The sequence below is a fragment of the Arachis duranensis genome, chromosome 8 (assembly GCF_000817695.3).
Source record: "Arachis duranensis cultivar V14167 chromosome 8, aradu.V14167.gnm2.J7QH, whole genome shotgun sequence".
In the NCBI taxonomy this organism is placed as follows: domain Eukaryota; kingdom Viridiplantae; phylum Streptophyta; class Magnoliopsida; order Fabales; family Fabaceae; genus Arachis; species Arachis duranensis.
The window spans coordinates 29,773,361-29,782,928 of record NC_029779.3 but is presented as its reverse complement, the minus strand read 5'-3'; positions in this window follow the sequence as shown (position 1 = coordinate 29,782,928).

Genomic DNA, 9,568 nt, shown 5'->3' with positions numbered 1-9,568 from the left:
TCTGTGTCGTTATAAAATTAGGATTTAGGATTTTTAAAATTAATATATATATATATATATAATAAAAATATTTTAGTCATTTCTATAATAGAATTACTGTAGTCATTTTTTATAAAAAAGAATATTAATTTAGATCGGTTTAAGGTTTGGTTTACCGATTTTTCGGCCAAATCAATTTGTCTGATCTAATTTTGACAAAAATAACACAATTTAATTAATTATATATATTAAATTTTAATTACTAAAAAATATTTTAAAAAAAAAGACATTTTAATCATCTTTATCTGAGTGCTCCCAAAAAATAATAGTGTATTATTTCTTACAAGAAAAAAAAAAGCAGATAGATAATAACATTTTATTTTCTTTTTTAATATTGGTTATTTAATTTGCGCTTCTAAATAGATACAACTAACATGAGATTTTTTTCTTTTTTGTTTTTTTCTCGTTTTAACAAAGCCTTTCAAGATCATAACATGAGATATTGATGAATAATGTTCAAGTGTGAAATGCAGATGAGCACATAAATGGTATTCAACATCTGACAAGCTTCATTTTATATAATAACCAGAAAACTATGAGCCTTTTTTTTAATAGAAGCATCCATGCATGGTATATATATATATTCCTTCATTTGTGTGGAGTCTACTACTTTAATTTTGAAATAAATTTACTAGAATGCAATTTTGTTATGAGAATTCATAAAAATTTTTTAGCGAATTTTTAATAATTACCAATTTGTTATTTAGAAATTAGAATGGTGTCATTTATTTTTTAAGTTAAAATGATTATTCCCTTTCGGAAAAAAAAGGGGTAAATTTCATGCATATAAAAGGATCTAATGAAGCATATAAAGTTATGAGGTTAAATTAACCAGGCAAGCAACAAGAGAGAGTGGTTTCCTATAGCTAGCTAGCATCGCAATAGAAAATGCTCTTAATGCATATGACATGATGGTGTGTACAAAGGACAAAGAAGAGAACAAATGATAACACACCCACCTCAAAATTGTCTTGTATAGCTTCTTTTTCTTTTATCAAATACTTTTATGGATGAAACATTGTCTTCTATAGCTAGTCTCCTAGGTGGAAGTTGATTATTTGTTATCCCTCTAATGTCTTATTTTTTTCATTATTTTTTTATTTTAAAAGAAGAGCCAAAAAGAAAAAAAAATCATTAGTTCAAGAAGATAAAGTAAACATTGAGTGGTCAAAGCTCAACCCCAAAGATGCATCCATGCTACCATAACAAATGATGTGAATTAGTTTTAAGATTTTGTTAGAAAGTAGGGTGGGCCGCATTCTTTGAAGCTTCGGTCAAAAAAGCACCAAAAGGTTTCTTATTGGCCTTTCTTCCACAAGTATTTTAACTTCTCTTTATTCCAATAATTATTATATTATTTAATATATGATTTTTGCATGGGAAGTTGTAGGTGTTAGAAAGAAAGGTGTTTCATTAATTAAATTTAGTTCTTGCTACTTTCTAGTCAAAAGCCACAAGGTTTGAAACTTATCAAACCTATTTTGGTTGTACTCTTGTTTATCATGCATTTCAAGTTAAGTTTAACTGCTACTTAACATATATTTGTAATAAAAATAAAATAGCTCCCAAAAAATTTTGCATTGGATGTTTTCATCCCTAAAAAAAATTGATTTTTGAATTTTATTGAGTTTAAAAAATAATAAAATTAATGATGATGACAAATATTATTTTTAGAGTGAATATCTCATCCGATCCTTGACAATTATCTCGAAAGGACAACGAGACCCCTAAGAAAAAAAAACACCCAACCCGACCCCTGATATTTGTTTTCTGGGACTGATTAGTCCCTATGCCAAAAAAAATAACATTGACTTTTTTTGGCACAGGGGCTAATCAGTCCCATAAAAGTAAATCTCAGGAGCCGAGTTGGTATTTATTTTTGTCAAAGACCTCGTTGTCTATTGAGATAATTTTCAGGGACTATTTTAAATTTTTCTCTTATTTTTATTTGGGTTAAAAGTCTAATCTTTATATTTAGTGTTGCAGACCTATGTTTTATTATAAAGTTCAAACAAAGAAGACAAGCAGCTCAACTAAAAGAACTAAATACATTCAAGGTTGTTGAAAGAAAATAAGTCCATAATCCAGTCCATTAGCATCATGAAAAATAAAAGGTAATATGCTTTGTTGATGCACAATTTAGGTAAAACCTTGAAACAAGAAAAAAGTGCTTCACTCTCTTATCAAGCGCCAAAGCATAAGGGAGAAAAGTTAATCAAGGAGGCTATGTCAAATCAAAATCAACATAAACAAGTTAAGCAAAATCAAAGGATAAATGTATGAAATTTTCGTTAACATGTAAGTCAATTACTTACTGATTTCTTCTTCTTTTTGCACAACCATTTTAGGTAACATAGAAAAAGTGGTGGCTATCTTGTTCTGTTATAAATATATGGTTGATAATAAAATTTGGGACCAAAGTATCAGATTAAGAGTTTAGATTTGGCACACTTATTAAGGAAGCAAATTGCTGCTGCTCATATCTCTACTGTTGTGACTAACTTTGGTAATTAATCGCTGGTTTTCTAATTTGATGGAAAAAAATGAAGACTACTTCAGATAGTTCAATATTCAAGAAGTTGACTTTGGAAAGAAAGTCCTAACGAACTTCAGTTTGCAAGGAAGGAGAGTGAACTAAGATTTGAGTTTCATTGAGAGCTTCTCTACTGTTCTTGCTCAATATTTTGGATAGTGTTTCTACATCAAAATAATATTCCGCCTAGATAGAAAGCTACACTTGAGAGTGTTGAATCCGGTTCATCTTATACTTTCAGAGCTGTTAAATATCATCATCTCTTTCATGGTTTATTGTTGAATATTCTGATTGTATGTTGTATCTTTTTTTTTGTTTCTATTCAGTGGTAAAAGGCATATAAGTGAGACATTAAGAAAAAGCCATTAAGAGAAAAGGCAAAGAGAGGTACTTGGAGAGAAAAGCCAAGATTTATGTCATGTCTCTTTTGATTATATTTCTGTTTTGTATTTTGTATCTGAGATGTATCCCTTGCTAAGTTGGGTGAGCACTTAGTGTGTTGAGAGTTTAGGAAGTAATCTAGCCAAGTCAAACTTATGTTGAAGCTTGGTTTGTCCCTGATAAGATTAGGTTGAGTTCTTGAAAATCGGTGTATGTAATACTTGAAAAGATAGTAAAAATTCTATCACTGTTGTAGTGGAGATTGGATGTAGCTTGCATTCCACAAGGCAGCTGAACTATGATATATGACTGAGTCATCTTCTTCTTCCCTGCTCTGATTCTTTTTTTTTTCACGATTTATGAGACAAAATAAAATTGTCTCCTGCATAATCAATCTCGCAGTCTAAACAAAAGCAAAGTTTCATTTTCTGGTTTGAAGACTTATTATTCAAGATTAAGAGAAGGACATAGATTCAACCACCCATTCTCTAGGCCATCAAGAACCTTCAATTGGTATTAGAGATTAGTCCTCAAGGATCAAGCTTCACAGCTTGGAGAAAAGGTCTAATGGTTAACAACTTGGGTGCAAACAATGTGGCCTACACTTTTACTGAGGGTCAGTCAAACAACATGCCTCCTTTCTTCAATGGGAAGAACTATACCTACTAAAAGAAAAGGATGAGGGATCTTTGTTCAATCTATTGACTACAATATATGAAAGATCATTGTGAATGGTTTTCAAGACAAGTGCAGAAGGAGTGGTGACTCCAAAAGAAGAAGTCAAATGAAATGAAAAAGACAAGAAGAAATTGGAGTTAGATGTCAAAGGCATCAACTTGATGCATTGTGTTATCAATTTTGAGGAATATCAGAAGGTATCTAGATGCAAGACAGCAAAAGAGATTTGAGATAAACTCCAAGTCACTCACAAAGGTACCAAAAAAGTCAAAGAAACGAAGATAGATATGCTGCGAAAAGAATATGAGATATTTTACATGAAAGATGAAGAAACTATTGATGAGATGTTTGAGAGATTTTCAATCATCATAAATAGCTTGGATGCTATGGGAATAACCCATACTGAACAAACACTTGTGAGGAAAGTTCTTAGCAGGCTTTCAAAAGAATGAGAAACAAAAGCTACTGTAGTAGCAGAGAGCAACAATTTAAGTCCTTTAACATATGATGAACTGAAAGAAAATTTCTTGCATATGAAATCACACACAATAGCTAAGACATAAAAAGAAAAAGAGTGACCCTAAAATTAAAAGTTGAGTCATTTGATGATGATTCCAATGATAGTTTTTCAGATGATGAAATTGTATTTTTTGTTAGGAGATTGAGAAGGCTAATGAGGAGTAAGGACAAGAACAAGGGATCGAGTTTAAAGGAGCAAAGAGGGATCTAAGTAAAGTCATCTGTCATCACTGTAAGGAAGCAGGACACTTCAAGTTTAACTTCCCTAAACTCAAGAGAATGGACAAGACAAAGAAAGAAAAGAAGAAAGTGCTTATGGCCTCATGGGAGGACCTAGAGAACGATTCTGATGAAGATGAAAATTCTGAATATGAAGTACAAATTTGTCTAATGGTTGGTTATGATCAATTAGATGAGATAAATTACTTTGACTTGTCCATTGAAGATTTGCATGTTATTATTGATGATCTCACTCATTATTATGAAAAATTGCTAAATAAATACAATAAATGCAAGTCTGAAAATATAATTTTGAAAACAAAAAATGATTTTTTGAAAGAAAAAATGAAGAAACCAAATGTGTTATTAATTTTGTTGTAGAAAATAGATTTTTAAAATCTGAAATTGAAAAAATTTAAAAGAAAGTACTCGGTTGACGCTTCACAAGAACTTATTGCTGAAAATCAAAGGTTAAATGAAATGATTAAAGGTCTGAATAATGACTTAGCAAAATTTGCACATAATTCTAGAAACTTGGACAAATTACTTGCTAATAAAAGACCGTTATTTGAAAAATCTGGTATAGGTTATTTCACTAACAATGATGTTGCTTTTGAAAACCACATCTTGATAAAAAAAGCTTCATCTTCAAGAACCAAATATGTATCAACAAATTTGGGTTTGGATTATGTTGCTAAAGAGGATGCTGTTGCTAAAAGTCAGTTTATCAAAAGTATTACATCTACATCAAATACTAGAAAATTCAAAATCTTTAATCACTTTCAACATCATTCACTCAGAAATCATTGTTTTACTTACGATAAATATGGTCATTCTTCCTCTCAATGATTTTCTATCAAAAGAATAGTGAGAAACAAAATATACAAGGTTGTTTGTGATTTTAATGCTTTTGGGTAACCAATATGAATTAATTTCAAAGGGTCTAAATTAGTTTGGATACCTAAGGTTACTTGAGAATGTGTGTAGATTTGCCTAGTATCCAAGAAGAAGAAAAACATGTGGTACTTGAATAACGGATGCTTTAGGCACATGTTGGAAAAATCAATATTCTTTGTCAAATTCAATAAGAATGATGAAGGATTTGTGACTTTCGGGGATGATGGTAAAGGAAAAATCATTGCTATTGAAAAAATTGGTAATGATCTCTCTACCTTCATTGAAAATGTTTTCTTAGTTGATTGGTTGAAACACAATCTTTTGAGTATTAGCCAATTATGTGATCTTGGTTATTTAGTAATTTTCAAAAGATTAGAATATATTGTTATAAATGAAAAATCTGATGAAGTGTTGTTTATGGCAAAACAATATGGCATCACTTTAGATGAACTTAAGAGCCAAAATGTAGATTATTTTCATTTAATAAATTTTGAAAAATGGCCATGGCATAAAAGATTGGGTCATGCTAGCGTTTATCAAATCAACAAGCTAGTAAAAAGAGATTTAGTGAAAAGTCTTCCTAAAATCAAGTTTGACAAAGTCATCACTTGTGATGCTTGTCAAATGGAAAAACAAACCAAGAGTTCATTTAAATTTAAGGAAGACATTTCTACTAAAAGATCCCTTGAATTGCTACATATTGATCTCTTTGGTCTAACTAGAACTCAAAGTCTAGGAGGTAAATACTATGGCTTAGTGATTGTGGATGATTATACAAGATTTGGTTGAGTTCTATTTCTTGTTCATAAAAATGATGCTTTTTTAGCTTTTGAGACCTTTAGCAAAAGAATTCAAATTGAAAAAGATTTGAAGATAGTTTCAATTAGAAGTGATCATGGTAAAGAGTTTGAAAATCAAATTTTTGAATCTTTTTGTGATGAATTAGAAATTTCACATAATTTCTCTTTTCCAAGAATACCCCAACAAAATGGTGTTATGGAAAAGCGAAATAGAAGTCTTCAAGAGATGACTAGGGCCATGTTATGTGAAAGTGAAGTTCCTAAGTTTCTTTGGGCTGAAGTCGTAAACATGGCATGCTACATCTTAAATAGAATAATCATTAGAAAATTTTTGAAGAAAATCCCTTATGAGATTTGAAAAGAAAATCCACCAAATCTAAATTACTTTCACATTTTTGGATGTAAATGTTTTGTTCTAAACACCAAAAAATTTTAGAAAAATTTGATCCAAAGGCTTTTGAAAGTATTTTTGTTGGTTACTTCACAACTAGCAAAACTTATAGAATTTATCATCAAGATGCTAAAATTATTGAGGAGTCTATACATGTTATATTTTGTGATTCTAATATTGTTCCAAGTATTCTGGAAGATGTTGATGCAGGTGATTAAGTGGAAAGCAACATGAATGAAGTTCAAGATAAAGAAAAATCTGAATCGGTGCATCCTACTCCTAACTCAGCTACTGCAAAAAATTCTCCAAGAGACAATCTTATTTTATCTTCTGCAACTGATAAAATTCTTGTTGGGAATATTGGTTCCAATGAACCAAATTTGTCCGAATATGTTTCTAAATCTCCAAGACCTCGTGAATCGAGATTTCTAAAGAACTATCCACAAGAGTTTATCATAGAAAATCTATTTCAAGGTGTCACCACAAGATCCTCTTCTAGAAGAGCAATGGAAGAAAATAATGTGGCCTTTCTCTCTCAAATTGAGCCACAAAATGTAAATGAGATTCACTACAAGAAAATCAAGATTTTGCTACGCTTTTAAAGCGTGGCAAAAATTTGAAAAAGCATAGCGATAGCTTTTTGCCACGCTTTTTGAGCTATCGACATGCTTTTAAAAGGGTTACATATGCTAACGTGGCGGTTGCTCTATCGCCACACTTTTATCTATTGCCATGCTTTTAAGCGTACCAATAGCTAGAGATACAGCTACGTTTTTAAAGCGTGCCCGTAGCGAGAGATATGGTGTTCTTTGATATGATGTTCTTCGGAGTCATGTTGTCGTGGGGTTAGGGTGAGGCACAATGAAGAAAGGGTTATGGTGAGGCACAATGAAAAAAGAGCTTAAGGTTAATCCTCGTTGCCATATCTGAACGAGTTAGGGCTTAGGATTCTTTGAAGAAGGAGAAAGATAAAGTTTGGAAGAGATGGTGTGCAAAATAATTATAACTCAGTAATTTCGACGAAGGGAGTTCTTTGAAAATTTTTTTGAGAACCTTTTAGCCACACTTTTGAAGCGTGCCAAAAGAGTTGTAGGAAACAACCACACTTTTAAAATGCCACTATAACAAAACCCTGTCATCATGCTTTAAAAGCGTGCCTATTTCTCTCTATGGCTATGTTTTTTATGCGTGGTAAAAAAAGCGTGGTCGAATCTCGAATCAATTGCCACCTTATAAAAGCGTGGCCATTGATCCCTTTCATCGCCACGCTTTTGAAGCATAGAAGAAAAAAATGTGGCCAAATCTCTTTTTGATCGCCACCCTCATAAAAGCGTGGCAAGAAAAAAGCGTGGCCATAGGACTTTTTTCTTGTCGTGGCTCTTGGTGATCCTTCTTAGGTCAAAGCCATAAAAGAAGAGCTAGAACAATTTGAGAAGAATCAAGTGTGGATACTTGTACCCGATCCTATTAAGAAGAAAGTAATTGACACTAAGTAGATTTTTAGGAACAAATTGGGTGAAGATGGAAGCATAGCAAGAAACAAAGCAAGATTGGTGGTTCAAGGATATGATCAAGAGGAAGGAATAGATTTTGATGAATCCTTTGCACCAGTGGCCCAAATAGAAGCTATAAGGCTTCTCCTTGCATATGCTGCCCATTTTGGCTTTAAACTTTTTCAAATGGATGTAAATCTTTTTGAATGGCATCATTGATAGAGAAGTGTATGTGGCATAGTCTTCTATTTTTGAAGCTTTCAAAAGCACTTTATGGTTTAAGACAAGTTCCAAGAGCTTGGTATGAAAGACTTAATTCTTTCCTTTTGAAAAATGATTTTCAAAGAGGCACCACTGCCACTATTCTCTTCATTAAAAATTATAATGATTCTTTCATCCTAGGACAAATTTATGTTGATGATATAATGACTCTTTCATTATAATTTTTGTAGGAATTTGTTGTTTTCTAGGCATATCGTTAAATTGTTGGTCAAGCAAGAAGTAGTCCACCGTAGCCCTTTTCACTGTTAAAGCCAAATACATCACTGCCTCATCTTGTTGTTCTCAATTGTTGTGGTTAAAAACTCAATTAGTTGATTATAAATTGAAAGCTGAAAATATTTCTTTGTTTTGTAATAACATGAATACTATTAATATTTCAAAAAATCCTGTCTTGCACTCAAGAACAAAACATATTGAAGTGAGATTTCACTCAATAAGAGAATATGTTCATAAAGGGAATATTGACGTTCGATTTGTTAAATCATAGGAACAACTGACTGATATATTCACAAAACCTTTAGTTGAAGACAGATTTTGTAAATTAAGAACAAGTTTAGACATACTCAGATATGAATTCTTGTTTTAACTTTACTGATGTGATGTTTGAAGTTTTTGTCTCATAGGTCAAATGAGACATTTCTGAGTAGATGAAGAGCTTTCAACTTGGAACATTGACTATGGTCTTTGCTTTTGAATTTAAATTCAAGTGGGCCAAATGCTCTTTTCAGATAACAAGTGGTCTTTTGTGTTTCCTTAAATACAACCCTTTTGGTCCCAATATGAGTTGGTTTGTATGTAAGTGGGCCTCATTGGTTTTATCACATTAAAACCTTTTTCAAGACCTTTTGTCTTTTCTGCATTATTTTAAGAACAACTTTTTCAATAACAGGTCAAATCCTTTTCAAATCAAGTTGCCATTGGGTTCTGAACTTCTCTTTTACCAAGAACTGCTTTAACTTGTTGCAATTGCAAAACTCTTCATATATCTCGCATGTCTCTTCATATTTTCTATTCTCGTTATTTCAATTTTTTTTGAAAAAAAACTGCAACACTCTTGTGTCATTAAGATGAGGAAGAAAATCGCTACCCGTAGAGACACGTTCACTCATAAACTTTCCAGAATTGCTCTTGTGCACCATCCCACACTCACGTTTCAACACTTTCTCATACACCCATCCTTCTCCATCTCTTCCTCATTCTGAATCGATGGCTCACACCAAGACGACAACACGTCGTTCCTCTTTTTCTTAGGCAGCCGAACCGTCAATTGCTCCTTTTCATCCAAATACTTCAAAGAAAAAATGTCCTGTGACCAAAGAAGAGCATCGTGGTCCTC